The sequence below is a fragment of the Abramis brama genome (genome assembly GCF_963993115.1).
Source record: "Abramis brama genome assembly, chromosome: 3".
NCBI lineage: Eukaryota > Metazoa > Chordata > Actinopteri > Cypriniformes > Leuciscidae > Abramis > Abramis brama.
This window is the reverse complement of record NC_139965.1, coordinates 7,737,612-7,754,137: the sequence shown is the minus strand read 5'-3', so window position 1 is coordinate 7,754,137 and position 16,526 is coordinate 7,737,612. Positions and strand designations below refer to the sequence as shown.

At 36.3% G+C, this 16,526-nt stretch overlaps 2 long non-coding RNA genes across 2 annotated transcripts; both read right to left on the bottom strand.

Annotated features, from left to right (window-relative positions):
* Nucleotides 1-1,976: 1,976 nt before the first annotated feature.
* On the bottom strand, nt 1,977-7,225 carry LOC311078629. Its single transcript, XR_014605229.1, has 5 exons — nt 7,106-7,225; nt 6,534-6,625; nt 5,995-6,033; nt 5,818-5,848; nt 1,977-2,782 (listed from the first exon to the last, which is right to left on the bottom strand). It is a non-coding gene; the product is annotated as an uncharacterized lncRNA (long non-coding RNA).
* Nucleotides 7,226-12,435: 5,210 nt separating this feature from the next.
* Nucleotides 12,436-15,397, bottom strand: LOC311078627. Its single transcript, XR_014605228.1, has 3 exons — nt 15,247-15,397; nt 14,012-14,042; nt 12,436-13,516 (listed from the first exon to the last, which is right to left on the bottom strand). It is a non-coding gene; the product is annotated as an uncharacterized lncRNA (long non-coding RNA).
* Nucleotides 15,398-16,526: the final 1,129 nt, after the last annotated feature.

Sequence of the window (16,526 nt, the reverse complement as noted above, 5' to 3'; positions counted from 1 at the left end):
CAGATTCTCAGAACTGGATAATTATAGCACTGGTACCTCGCCTCGAGCAGAAGAAACCGCATTGCGTGCTTGGGCATGCTCAACTCCCAAACAAGCTACACACAGTTTGCGTGTGTCCCCACCCGTAAGGAAATGAGGGCAAGGGACAGCACACTGTTTAAACTGCTGCTTGTTTGCTAATATATATAAAGTGATTGTGCAATGAGAAAACAACACCAAATAGACAGAGACAGTATCACAGAGGACACTTGCTGAAGACAGAAGCTAGCACGGCCTGTTTTCAGGTGTGCTTTATAGTTTCCTGGTCTGTGATGTCACCCACCATCTCGTCACACCATTGGACTGATTCTACACGTGCTTCATGACGCAGCTCAAGTTTCCTTAAAAAGGGAAGTTAATTTGACCTCATTTACCTCACTGTTTTCTGATAAAAGAAAACAGCCCTGAAAGCAGCAGATGTACAGTAGAAAATTCCAGAATATGTAAACTTCTATAATTCAGAATTCACTGCTTTCAAAGACTGCACATTTTCTGCATGATTTTATACATCATTACATGCACACATTTGTAAAGATTTCGTGGTCTGCTTTGACTGTATTATTGATAATAATACCTGACAGATCAGTTCAATCATTTCTAAACAGATTTTTTACTTATTTGTTAATATATTCTTTGGCACTTTTAGTTTCATTCAGTCTCCTGAAATTGAGCAGCTGTTTCTCTCATCTGATTAATACATTTCAGAGTTTCTGATTTGATTTATTCTGCTTGTGTCTCTTTTGCTGAAAATATGATACTGTAATGATCAAGATCAACTGATAGAGATGGGATTGTGTCAGTTAGTAGCTCAACCAGTTTGAGAGTTTTGCCAATTCTTGCGGTTTTCACAGATCTCACTCTTGTCAGCATTTCCTTATTTTGAATAGAATCCACCTTCTCCATCTGCTGAAGCTCTTTTGTGTACTCAGATGTTGAATCATTGGGATGGTTCTGTTATGGACATGTTTTATGATCTTCAAAAGAGTCTTGATCATGTTAGATGCTTCACCAGTTCCTCCAGCCATTCCCAATGTTAAAATTGATAAGGCCCGACGTGCTAGCCATCCCTAAATGCCCTCTGTTCCTGAACCTGAATCTGTTCCTGAGCCTGAATCTGTGCCTGAGCCTGAATCTGTGCCTGAGCCTGAATCTGTTCCTGAGCCTGAATCTGTTCCTGAGTCTGCTCCCGAGCCTGAGCCTGAGTCTGTTCCCGAATCTGAGTCTGTTCCCAAGCCAGAATCTGTTCCAGAACCTGAGCCTGAGCCGGTTCCTGAATTTTCCTGAAGCCGGTTCGCATCAAGTTCAAGGTAATGTCGCTTGCTTACAGATCTACCACAGGCTCAGCTCCCTCCTACTTTCACTCGCTCCTATGAGTCTACATCCCTGCCAGAAGCCTACGATCAGTCAATGAGCGACGTCTCGTGGTACCATCAAAGAGAGCCAAAAAATCACTCTCCAGAACATTCTCATTCACAGTTCCATGCTGGTGGAATGATCTCCCCACCCTCACCCGGAATGCAGAATCCCTGACAGCATTCAAAAGACAACTTAAAACTCATCTCTTCCGTGAGCACTTAACCTCTTAAAAAAAAAAAAAAATCCTTTCCTTTTCCCTTAATCCTCCCTTGTCTGGCTTTTGCTACTCTGAGCAATGCCTGCACTTTGTATTTTGAGCACTTCTTGCGTTATTTTTGCCTCTTCACGATGACTCGCTTAATTTAGTCCTAATTTGTAAGTGGCTTTGGATAAAAGCATCTGCTAAATGACTAAATCTAAATCTAAATCTAAACCAACCCTTACAACAAGAACAGTTACAAGATTGAATATATTGTAAACAAAAATTGGTTTATTTTAACTTCATGTCGCCTTTTAAAAGATGATTTCAAATATCTTCCCATGCTTACTTATAAAAGATCACACAATTTGGTGAATATGTTGGTGAGATCAGATGTACATTTATTTTGTAATAGATATTTTGGTCTTCTACATCAGTTGGGAAAGCATGATTATAGTTTTTATTTTACATTACATTACAAAACAGTAACATACACAACAAAAAGGGCAATCAAAATGAATGCCTGTAAATTTTGACAAAATCAATGTAAAAAAAAAAAAAAGAAAGAAAAAAAGAAAGTACATTTGACCTCATTTTCGTCACTATTTTCTGATAAGAGAAAACCTCTGCTGGATTGTGAGAGTTTCTAGCCCTGAAATCATCAGATCTACGGTAGAAAATCCCAGAATATGTAAATTTCTACAATTCAGAATTCACTGCTTTCAAAGACTGAACACTTTCTGCAGGATTGTATTAGTTGGCACTTTAAATTTAATTCAGACTGTTCTTAAATTGAGCAGCTTTGTCTCTCATCTTCTGAATACATTTGAAAGTTTCTTCTGCTTTTGCACCTGTGATTTTGTTATCATCAAGCTTTTGTAATAGATCATCGATTGCGCTGTTTAGTTGCTTATGCAGTTTGAGAGTTTTGTCAATTCTCTCCATTTTTGCAGAACTCACTCTTTTCAATATTGCCTTTTTTTTTTATCAGAATCCTCCGGAAGCTCTTTTATGGTCTTATAAGTTTTACTCAGAGGTTGAATCTTTGGATAGATTGCTTTCAGGAAATCATCTGTGATCTTCTTAGTTTGACTTCGGCTGTTAGTCAAATCCAGGTCCTTTATTTTAGTAATGAGAGTTAGATTTTTGAAAAGTGACTTCAGTCCCTCAAAGGTTTCTTGCAATTCCCTGAAATATCAAAACATTTTTCATAAGTAGAAAGCTCTGGATATTTGTTTTGTCTGTTTTATTGTTTAACACCCAAATGGCACATATTATATTAAGCATTATGCACATTGTAATTGTCATGCTGTACTTTTGCACTATAGCAAACTAACAACACTATAAAACTCCACAATAAAGGCTCCTTTGTTAACATTAGTTAATTCATTGGCTAATAGAGGCTGTGTTCTAGTTTGTATGTCCTTCTCTTGATAACTTCTCTCCGTCTCAGATGTACATCATTGCTAACGTTACACCAGTGTCCTTTACTGGCAGAACCTGCGCTAGTTCAACTCACTGAACTAGAATCATTTGTTTTATGCATCGTTCATGCTTGGGGTGTTGAATAAACTATATAAAAAAAATGCACTGATAAAAGTGATAATAATAGAATGATCTATGTAAAAACAGTCGGCTTAAAGTATCTACAAGTATTATATTATTATCTCATAAGTTAAGTCATATATAGAGTTGTGTGTGTGTAAATGAAATGTGATTTGCTGTGACGTCACAATCATGTTCTGTTGTGGTTTAACCCTTGTGTGGTGTTCATATTTTTGTTACTCAGCCAGTGTTCGTGGGTCTGGTGGACCCGCTGCATTTTTGGGTTTTTAATTCAACACAATCAAAAATGTTATGTTAAAATACTCAACAGATGTTTACTTCATCCCAATTACAAGCAATATAAACAGCATTTATGGTTAATATTTTATCTTTACCTTTGTTAGATCACATTTAAGAATTGCAACCTCGTGTGGAAATGGCAGGGGTAGAAACAAAACTCACTTTTGCACTCTTTCACACTTACACACAATCTCTCTCTCACACGCACGCACACACACACTCATGCACACACATACACACACCCACAACACACCCACATACAAAACACACACAGACACAAACAAAACACCCCCCCCCCCCTCCACACACACACACGCACACACACACACACTCACTTGGATATGTGGTGTACGATCACTCTCCATAGGCATAATGGTTTTTCTAATGTACAAACTGTATAATCTATCCCCCTACACTAACCCGACCCCTAAACCTACCAATCACAGACAACTTTTGGCATTTTTTGAATTTCAAAAAACACCATTTAGTATGTTTTAGTATGAGGACACAGATGTCGTCATAAACCATGTTTACGTTGTAATTCCCATGTCATTATACACATTTGTGTCCTCATAAACCATATACAAGAATATACACACACTAACAGCAGGCCCTGACAGGAGGAGGACAGAGTAAAGGTACACAGGACCTACAATTTCCACACTTTTATTAGCCCCGGGTCCAGTGGACCCGAACATCCTGTGTGTAATATAAATGTGTAGGGGGGGTGTACAGTGTGTTTTCATTGAAAATGTGTTCTGATATATATTCCTCACAGAAAATGAGCCAAGGCCAATGAGTCTCAGTTTGAAAAAATAATTAATTGTATCATTTTTCTTTTGATAAAAAATGAAAACGGGTCCAACAGACCCGAACACCATACAAGGGTTAAGGAGCTGCTGAATACAGTATAAGTTTTACTGTCCATATAAACTTCCCTCGTCCACTTGACCAGGAACTATTCATTTTAAAAACGTTGTAGTTAAAGCTGCAGTCGATAGTTTTTCCTCTGTCGCCATCTCTGTTCGAAATCTGCAATTGCAGTTATTCGCGGGATTATCAACTTTACGTGGATTGTGTCTCGGCACGGCACAGCGCGGATGAATCCAGTGTTTTGAGAACAATGTGCGGCTGTCAGTCGCCGCTGGTGTGGATACTGTCATTCGCAATCACAGGTTCTACTTTTTGGAAGTATGACCAACATAAGAATTTTCACTGGAAAATGTCGTCTGAACAAGTAACATCCACTTTTGTTCTGACCAACTAAGGGGGAAAAAGCATTGCAGTAAATCACGCTGATTAAATCTAATGATCGCTTATCATATCACTCCAAACCGTGCAAATTATACTTTGTTCTCAAAATGTTAATGTTAACAACAAAAGCATTGCGTGATGTAACGCTTGGACCGGATAACTCGAGAGAAATCGAGGGAAGAAAGAGCTTGAAGGCGGAAAAGGCTGTATCACGCACATTTAATGATAAGTGCACAGGCAATGCAATCCTCTCATACATGAGAGCTACTCTTTCTTAGCGTCACAAAACTTAGTCAACAAATAAAATATACAGGAAAAGGGTAGAGCACGTCTAGCATCTACAATGGTCTCAACTCATTCCCTCTCACCTCCAACTACGTCATCACGCATAGTACACGTCATGAGTGACGTAACCATCTCTCTTAAAGGGCACACTGCACTATAATGTGATAAACATGAATACACAGTAACAATCGTTACAGAGACTACATTTAATGCCCTCCCGATATTATCCTTGTGTTCGCATGGGCCGGTTGCAGTCTCTTTTTTTCTGTAGCCACTCCGAAGTCTGAAGTCTTTCGCGTTTTACATCGGGTGAATCTCTAGTTGTCACTGATGAGTGACATTTGAACCTTTCTGGATCCGCCATCAAATTGCTAAGTTTAATTATATCAAGTGCTGTGAGAAAAGGCTATAAATCTCCAGCATCCTCACACTCATAGCCTACTAGCCGAGACTCTTCTTTATGTGGACAGATGTGACGTAATGATGCAAAGACATGTTCGTGTTTCCCGCGTAAATCCACCAGTACCACTGGAATTAAATACATTATTACAAGCTTACCATTTTGAATCGAGCTACGGCAAGCAGAGAGTGTTGAACACTGGCTGGTTGTGTACTTGCTCAAAAAATTATTTTGGATAATTTTGAACCCAAAAAAGTTACCGACTGCAGCTTTAACTAAGATGAATAACATGCTGTAATAATAGTTAATGTTAACTAATGTAGTTAATTAATGTTAACAAATAAAACATTGTTGTAAATGATTTACTCATATTTATAATAATCAGTTCATTATAAAGTTAATAAAGATAAAGTCAAAGCTATGAACAAGAAATACTTACTGAGACATCTCTTCTGCTCGATTCACTTCACCTGTATCAGACATTAAGCATTTTCACAGATTACTCTAGTAATTCATAACTAACAATATATATATATAGTGCTGTGATAGAAGTATTGTAGTATCCTGGAGTAACCACTAGGTGTCGTGTTTGTATTACAAGTGTGTGTGTTCTGACCTGAAGGCCACAATGATCCCATGTCTGTTGCTGTAACCGCTGCAAACAGAAGTAAAGTGATAACTTTAACTCAATGTATGTCATAGTCTGATTTATAGTGAAGATGCTACAAGTATGTAATGATTTTGTGTATTTATTGAAGTTGAATGTCACATGCTTTGTTCTGTATTCCTGCAAGGATCAATGCATAACATATTTTCACTCCTTGTACACTTGTCGATGACAACGCTATCTCAAGAAGACCAATTCGTACGAGTGTGTATGAGGCGGCTAATTCATACGATTGGGAAACTCGTAACATATATATGATTTAGCAAAGATCTTGCAAATTCGTACGAGTGAGGTTGTATGAATTGGTACAATTATCTACCTAGTAAAATTAATACAAATTGCTGTAAGATCAGGTTGGTCAATGACATGACAATAAAGTAAAGGAAATCTCATCAATGTCAGAAAATTAAAGGATTTCAGTTTAATTAATCCATGATGCAAAGATAAAAGCCATGACTCATAAACTGCTAAATGAAATGGAGACTCACGCTGGACTGAAGGATGATGTCAAACACTGTGATCAGAGACACTGCTTGATAAGGTCACCAGTCTGTGTGTGTGTTCAGATCTGTCAAACACACTGAGAAAAATCACCATGAGAAAAACATCTACAATTCAAAAGTGATCAATCTTTATTTTACCTGCTGAATTAAAACCACATATAGTCTGTACGGTTTCAATATCATTAATCTGTATTATTCCCAAATCATTTGTTGTTTTTGAAAATATCCTATTAGTTAAATTAAATAAATCAATAAATTAAAATGTTTATTTTTAACTAATCAATTAACTAAATTAATTCATGTAAAAATAAGTCAGTCAGATTTAGTCTGTTTTAATGAAGACTCGTATCATTTCAAAACACTGCATTAGTGAAATAAAAGTAATTTTAGATTTTAACAAAATAATTAATTTCCTTTTTTAGAATAAAAAAAAGTGAATCACTTTCTTTTTAATATTTGTATATAAATAACTAAAATACTGTATATATCCATCTGTGTGTAATAGGAATATAATCATAATTTGCTATAAATAAAGAAGTATGAATATTCTTGCCCACCTGGAGTGAGTGAAGAGCGTCTGAAGAGGGATTCGCTCTGACTGAAATACTGATCATATTTATATGATACATTGATTTATTTATTTTCCCAAGAGTTTCGTTTCAAAATGAGTTTACAAGGAACAACATATGTATAACGTTCTACTATTGCAAAACTGTCAGGTTCCTCTTTTGCCTTTGGGTGAACATGCAAAACTGTCAACTGACATGGAAATCCAACATGTAAATCCAACACACTTTTTTTCAGTGAGTATCAGAGAGTAACGAACTTTCAGATCCACAACTAAACGTGCAAAACTGTCAACAGATAAACAAAGGAAGACAAATATCGAGCACAATTTGGCGTTTGTGAAACCCGTTGAGAACTTCATCGAACCAAAGCGCACATGCATGTGTGTGTCATAGTTAGACGGCTGTAACAGTGCATGAAGAAGGAGAAACTCAAAAGAGTCTTTAATAGTAGATTCAAACAAGGAAACAAATAGAAGATAACTTTAACAAAAACGTTAAACTATATATATATTTTTTCACATTCAAAAGAACAGAACAAACAGGTCACTAGGGGTATCACATACAGTTAAGTTGTTCATACAGTATACTGCTAACATCATATAAGTGGTTACTCTCCCAATAGTCTCAGAAAAGTGAGAGGAGAAGAGAAAAAAAAAATATATATATCAGGAGAATATTTGTAATGGTCCTTTCAAGTCCATAAAAGGTTCAAGGTCCCATCATAAAACATACAAATCCAGAATGTTTTACACACTGAGGAAAGAGGAAAAATAAATCTCAATATTATAATAACAAATTATGTTTTGTTAACAAAGTTCGGGAGGAGCATGTTCAGATATTAACACAAGTGGAGAACACTCAGCAATCAATGGTAAGAGGTGTATATACACTCAGCAGTCTCACTTCAATCCATTGACAGTTTAGCAGCACTCAATCACTCAAAACAACTTAACTTGATGATGTTGAAGTTATGTGAACAAATTATGTTTGTGTTACTTTTGATTTATGTGGATTTCATGTTTGATTAAATTATGTAAATCCAAAACTTTCAGTGAGTATCAGAGTAACGTTCTTTACAGATCCACAACTAAACATGCAACTTGGAAAACTGCTAAAAGGAGAAAGACAAATACTGAGCGCAATTTTTTGTTTGTGAAACCTGCTGAGAACTTCATCGAATCAAAGCGCACATCGCAGACTGTGTAAAACAAGGCGGCTGAGAAACAGAGCCACGAAATGTGCAGAAAATTCAATAGGCGGCTCTTTGTGCATTGTGTATTGTCAAGTTCAAAGCTTCATAAAAAAAAAAATAACCTAAAATGAGGTTAGAGGAGTAGCTCTACTATAATGGGCTTATGTCCATTTTAACGCACCCTCTGAGGCGGCTGAGAAACAGCACCATTAATTGGGCTGAAGGCGCATTAAGCGGTTATTTGTGCATTGTGTATAATGTCAAGTTCAAGGCTTCAGTTTCACAGTAATAATTGCTCAAAATTTGGATTTCGTTAGAGTAGTAGCTCTACTATAATGGGCTCATGTCCACTTCAACGCACCCTCTGAAGCAGCTGAAAAACAGTACTGATGGGCAGAAAATGCAATAGGCGGCTTATTGTGCAGTGTGTAAAGTGCCATGTTCAAAGCTTCCTTAAAAAAATAATTCTACAGTAAAAAGTGCTTAGAGTTTATATAGTATTTTATGAGATGATATTAGAAAGTAGTTATACGATACCACAAATTATAGTATTTACAAATATAATATATGCATTTAAGCAAAATAATGTGCATGTTAAAGGAGAACTCCGGTCAATTTTAACATTGAGCTCATTTTTTTGTACATTTGGAGTGCTGTCAATACAGAGAACAACGACAAAAATCGGTGTTGCCTACACCGTGTTATCCTCTTTTTAAAATTTGCACCCTATTGACTTCAATGGGGCATATTTTAAACCTGCTTTTACCCTCTTAACATCCTTGATGTGTCATTACAAGTGCACAGCCAATGTGAGTGATTCCTTCAGAGTGAACGCGTGTGAATCTGACTGCAGTAGATGTGAAAGATATGAATAAAAATTAAGTTAATTCGGCCAGCGCTCATACCTGTATTTACATCCTGTTTTCGGTTGAAGTCCAAAGTAGTCGATTGTCGAGTTCACGCGCATATGTTTAGTTACCTATGATCACGCGCGTGAACTCGACAATCGACTACTTTGGACTTCAACCGAAAACAGGATGTAAATACAGGTATGAGCGCTGGCCGAATTAACTTAATTTTTATCCATATCTTTCACATCTACTGCAGTCAGATTCACACGCGTTCACTCTGAAGGAATCACTCACATTGGCTGTGCACTTGTAATGACACATCAAGGATGTTAAGAGGGTAAAAGCAGGTTTAAAATATGCCCCATTGAAGTCAATAGGGTGCAAATTTTAAAAAGAGGATAACACGGTGTAGGCAACACCGATTTTTGTCGTTGTTCTCTGTATTGACAGCACTCCAAATGTACAAAAAAATGAGCTCAATGTTAAAATTGACCGGAGTTCTCCTTTAAAGCAATGATAAAATGATCATTTTGTATAATCATCCATGTCTGATGTCCTGGAGTCCTTGCAGGGGTAGGTTTCATCTATTCAAAGGTGCTGGGTCATCTTAAGTCTTCATAAGCGGCTGGATCCAAGCTGGACATGATCTCTAGTTACCTTGTGAAATTGAAATATGTAATAATTGTTTTAATTTTTATTTATTTAATTGATTTATAAATGCATTCAACTGATGTTATTTGCAATAATTAAAGAATGATGTTGGTCTAATTATATTTTTAGTCATATCAGTATTATTTGCATTTAAACATTTTTATTATTCTTTTATTCTGAAAATAGACACAAAAGTAACACAATCCCTTTAAAAACGCGAAAAATAGAAAAACCGCACGGTCCCTAAGTTGAGCGTCAATAAGAAGCCAGCTAACGCGGAAGTTCGCGTCATTTAAGGTGGAACGGATCAATAAGAAGCTGCGAATAAGAAGCTGGATTCAGCCTCGTAGATTTCACTGAATCCGATGAACTGCCACATCCAGTACCTTGTTGTTCATGGCACAGGAGGACTATGTCAGGTTAAAGGCCAATTTATACTTCTGCGTCGAGTGTACGCCGTAGTGTACGTCGTAGGCTACGCACGTAGGCGACGCCGTCGTGAGCATTTATACTTCTGCATTGTGTGTGTTGCTCTGCAGTTACACCACCGAAACGCTAGTTGGCGGGAGCGGGTTTTAATGTCCCACTGTGTTTAGATTCCTCGCGGCTGTTTTGAGTTTAGGCTACTAAGCGACTGAAAGAGAGCGGATCATGTTGGAGTTGGAGCTTATCGAGGTGGAAAAACAGTAAATTTTAGTGAAATTACTAAGGGCCCTATTTTAACGGTCTGAAATGCAAGTATCAACCGCGAAACGCAAGTAACTTTGTGGGCGGGTCTTGGGCGCTGTTGCTATTATACCGGCGGGATAAATGACTCTTGCGCCCGACGCAAATCTAAAATGGGTTGGTCTGAAGTAGCTTCATTATTCATAGGTGTGGTTTGGGCGTAATGTGAAATAAACCAATCAGAGCGACATCTCACATTTCCTTTAAGAGCAGGCGCGCTTGTTCCTTGGCGTATTGCTATAACGGCGGATTTGCCAGGAGCGGTTCACAGCCGAGGAGACCAACGTTCTCGCCAGGGCCGTAAAACACAGAGAAGTGACGTTGGGGATGGAGAAACACACCCAAATTAACTTCGGTTAAACAGGCGTATGATAATTTGGGTAAATGTTTAAGCTAGATTTATGCTTTTATAATAAACTGTCTATCTATCTATCTATCTATCTATCTATCTATCTATCGTAATAATGAATGATTTGCAAAAATGGAAACTGCTGCTTCTGTGTAGATGAGAGAATCAAAGTGTATGTGCGTTGTGCACACGCTACATTGATTATGGCCAAGCATGCGCCCTTAAAATAGCATATGAATAAAATGCGCAACGCACCACTGACTTTAGACTAGGATTTTCCTGGTCAGTGGCGGAATTGTTTTCTAAACCTGCAAAATAGCATGAGGGAACGTTTGCGCCGGAACACGCCTCCTCTTTGCGCTGAACCTCCCCCGGGAGCGCAAATGTATTTCTTAGATTACCGACGTGCTTCTGTGGAGGGAAAAGTCCGCTGTGCGCGGGTGCAAAATAGGAATGATACATGCGTCGGTGTACAAAGTCAATTGCGCTGGGTGCAAGATAGGGCCCTATAACTAAAAGGCAGAAACGAGAGAAAGCGTCGGAGGAGATGGTACGTGCGAACCTGTTGACGGTTTAACCAAATTTAAAAATGACGGGCGGTGCAGAAGAACACCCCGGAAATGCTACCAAGCCGACCAATCGCAGATCTTGCGGTCCGCGTCGTCGCGACGTGTAGTTACATTTTTGAAGAGGTACGCGTCAGGGTACGGCGAAGGGTACGATGTATGATACACGTCTATGCGTATGCTGTACCTACTGTGCCCACCCGACGCAGAAGTATAAATTGGCCTTAAGCTTGAGGTCGTGGTACACTGAGAACATGCGGTCGAGCTCTGCTATTTCATAACTCTGTGTCTAGACTGGACAAAGACAAACCGATGCCACACTGACGTACTCAGAGCTCTTGTGCTAGTTCTGCTACGAAGGACAAATGGACTTGCAATGGTCTGTCTCGTCCAGTGTAAACACAGTATAACAGCGTCAGGAGTTCAGATTCTGGTGTGCTGATATTTGTGTGCAGCCAAACTCACCCATCCTTCACACACATTCACCGACATTACATTCACTGCATGTGCAACTTTCAAAACCCATAAATGGCATATTACTTAACAATTAGTCAATAGTCATGTGCCTCAACAAGTAAAGTCATAACATAATGACACATTTGCAAATCATTAGTTAATGATTAATTAAAGCAGACAACTGGAAGTTGAAGTAAGTTTTGTTGACCAATTGTGGTAAATAACACATTAATTTACACTTTTAGTTAATAAAATATGTAATTAAGAAATTAATTTATGCTTATAAAATGCTATCTCACGACCAATTCGTACAAATTCGTACGAGTGATTAAAAAGTGGCTAATTCGTACAAATTCATACGAATACGAATTTGTACGATTTGTCTAAACCCACGTGATGGTTAGGTTTAGGGGCGGGGACAGGGTTCCGTCATTCGTACGAATTCATACTAATTAGCCACCTTGTAAAATTCGTACGAATTGTCGTGAGATCGGGTTAAAAACATCACACAGTTTGGTGAATATGTTGGTGAGATCAAATGTACATTTATTTTGTAATAGATATTTTGGTCTTGACATCTATACATCAGTTGGCAAAGTGTGATTATTATTTTTATTTTTATTTTACATTGCATTACAAAAGAGTAACATATATATATAAAAGGCAATGAATGCCTGAAGAATTTCAAGAAATAAACAGAATCAAAACTCCAGAGCAAGTGGTTCATTTACAAGACAAATAGAGTTTATCCAAGATACAGAACCAGAAAAACAACATGCAAACAGTTGCTCATCAAAAATGAAATCTTTCAAAAACCTATATGACAACCAGAGTAATTTAACCACATATTACAAAGTCAATGTAAAAAAGAAAGAACATTTTACCTCATTTTCGTCACTATTTTCTGGTAAGAGAAACCCTCTGCTGTAATGTGAGAGTTTCTAGCCCTGAAATCATCAGATCTACGGTAGACAATCCCAGAATATGAAAACTTCTATAATTCAGAATTCACTGCTTTCAAAGACTGAACACTTTCTGCAGGATTTTATACATCATTAAATGCACACATTTAAAGATTTCAGTTTAGAGTATTATTGATCATAATACCAGACAGATCAGTTCAATCATTCAACTAATTTGTTAATATATTCTTTGGCATGTTTAATTTCATTCAGATTCTCCTGAAATTGATCAGCTGCTTCTCTCATCTGAGGAATCAATTGTGACTCATTTTTTTTATTGATTCTGCAATCATCAAGCTCTAGTAATAGAGTATCGATTCTGCCTTTTAGTTCCTCATGCGGTTCGAGAGGTTTGGCGATTTTCCCCATGTCCACGGATCTCACTCTTCTCAGTATTTCATTATTTTGAACAGAATCCACATTCATCTGCTGAATCTCTTTTACTGTGTTATTAATTGCACTCAGATGTTTAATCATTGGGTTGGTTAAAGTCAAACCCAAACTCAGTATGTCTGCGATTCCTTTTGCTGATTCTGTTTTAGTGATGTTGTTCAATTTATCAGTGAGAGTTTGATGATTTTTCTGAAATTCTGTGTTCAGTCCCTCAACGCTTTCTTGCAATTCCTTACAAAGATCTTCAGGTTTCCTGAAATATCAAAACATTTTTCATAAGTAGACAGCACTGGATATTTGTTTTGTCTGTTTTATGGTTTAACAGCCAAACCGCACATATTATATTAAGCATTATGCACATTGTAATTGTCATGCTGTACTTTTGCACTATAGCAAACTAACAACACTATAAAACTCCACAATAAAGGCTCCTTTGTTAACATTAGTTAATTCATTGGCTAATAGAGGCTGTATTCTAGTTTGTATGTCCTTCTCTTATTTTAAGTAAAAACTCACGTCATTTTGATTTATTTATTTTGTTGTTGTTGAGAAAACAAGATATCATTTCTTATGTCATTTAATTCTCTAGTAAATGCTTCTTGGTATAATAATTTTTAGATATTTGAACTGGCAACAAGACAAAAATACTGAGTAAGAAAATGTTGTTGTTGTTTTTTTTGTGGTTTTTTTTTTGCAGTGTATAAAGTTAATAAAGTTAAAGTTAAAGCTTTGAACAAGAAACACTTACTGAGACATCTCGTCTGCTCGATTCACTTCACCTGTATCAGACATTAAGCATTTTCACAGATTACTCTAATAATTCATAACTATCAATATATATATAGTGCTGCGATAGAAGTATGTAATAATTGTGTTTGTATTCATTGTAGTTGAATGTCACTTTCTTTCTATATATATATATATATATATATATATATATATATATATATATATATATATATATATATATATATATATATATATATATATATATATATATATATATATACATATTATGGCAAGCCGTTCAGGAAATAATTATATTTATAATATGAAGTCTGAATATATAGAATGAAAGTCTGAATATATAGAATGAATGTCTGAATATATAATATGAAAGTCTGAATATATATAAAATGAAAGTCTGAATATATATAGAATAAATGTCTGAATATATAGAATGAAAGTCTGAATATGAATGTCTGAATATATAAAATGAAAGTCTGAATATATAGAATGAAAGTCTGAATATGAATGTCTGAATATATAGAATGAAAGTCTGAATATACATAGAATGAAAGTCTAAATGTATGTGTGAATATGTGAAAAGAAAGTGTACATTTGACAATTCTCATTGAATAATGTGCAGCTTGTTTTAGCCTTTTGAATTGTGATTCATTTAAAATTGTCATTCCCTGAAATTTTCCAATACTTTGGTGAGCTACAAGACTTTTGTGCAACAGTTGGTCATACTCCAAACAACTTTAACAATTTGGAGTCTACATCACGTCATCTCGAGGATCATATTTCCATTCTTGCAACATTCTTAGCGCTTATGGGCAGTCATGTTCAACAAAATGTTGCTGAAAGAACATTATGCATCATTCTCGAAGGAATTTATTATTTATTACATTCTATATATTCAGACTTTCATTCTATATATTCAGACTTTCATTCTATATATTCAGACTTTCATTCTATATATATTCAGACATTCGTTTTATATATTCAGACTTTCATTCTATATATTCAGACTTCATATTATAAATATAATTATTTCCTGAACGGCTTGCCATAATATGTATATATATATATATATATATAAAACATATTTCACTGCTTGTACACTTGTGTCAATGACATGACAATAAAGTAAAGGAAATCTCATCAATGTTAGAAAATTAAAGTATTTCAATTAAATTATTCCATGATGCAAAGATAAAAGCCATGACTCAGAAACTGCTAAATGAAATGGAGACTCACGCTGGACTGAAGGATGATGTCAAACACTGTGATCAGAGACACTGCTTGATAAGGTCGCCAGTCTGTGTGTGTGTTCAGATCTGTCAAACACACTGAGAAAAATCACCATGAGAAAAACATCTACAATTCAAAAGTTATCAATCTTTATTTCACCTGCTGAAGCAACAAGATGTGACAAGCAACGGCACACCTACTGTACATGAGCCAATGAGCCTTCATCACACATCATCTCACAGCCTGATGAAGAGTCATTGGCCCAACATGTAGGTGTGCCGTTGCTTGTCACATCTTGTTGCTTCAGCAGGTGAAATAAAGATTGAATTGTAGATGTTTTTCTCATCACCTGTTTTTAAAATCTTATATTTTCTAAAATTACTCGAGTGCCTTGGATTGTTTTTTCTGAAGAGTGGAACCATCCCTACAGCCAAAGAGCACCGAGATACTGAAGTTACACAGCACTTCTTTATTTAAAACCACACACTGTCTGTACGCTTTCAAAATCATCGATCAGTTTTCTTTCCAAATCATTTGTTGTTTTTGAAAAGATCCTATTAGTTTATCTTTTTGAATTAAAATGTTTATTTTGAACTAATCAATTAACTAAATTAATTCATGCAGAAAAATGTGTGAGATTTAGTCAGTTTTATTGAAGTCGCATAATTTCTAAAAACTACACTAGTGAAATAAATAAACAACTAAAATATATAATCATCTGTGTGTAATAGGAATATAATCATAATTTGCTATAAATAAAGAAGTATGAATATTCTTGCCCACCTGGAGTGAGTGAAGAGCGTCTGAAGAGGGATTCGCTCTGACTGAAATACTGCTCATATTTATATGCTCTGTTTATTTATTTATTTTCCCAAGAGCTTCGTTTCAAAATGAGTTTACAAGGAACAACAGACTTAGACATCTCTCTAAAGGTCAACTATTCAAGTTGTTGTATTTGTAGAATTGCTGTAAAGTTCCTCTTTTGCCTTTGGGTGTTTGTCTGGAAACTGTTTATTTTCTCTTTCACTTTATGCCAAGTTTTCCCAGAAACACTGCTTTTCCAGCAAACTCCTTCAGTGTGTCCTGAAATATCCTGAGCTGCGTTTCCCAAAAGCATCGTAAGCCTAAGTTGATTGTAAAAACCATCGTACGACTGATCTTAATATTACGGTCTGTTTCCCAAAAGCATCGTAGCTTAAGTAGCACTTCGTAGATCTACGAGTGCTCTGGAGTAATCGTACATCCCCAAGTGCATCGTAAGAAGACAACCTGCAGGACAACCGGCA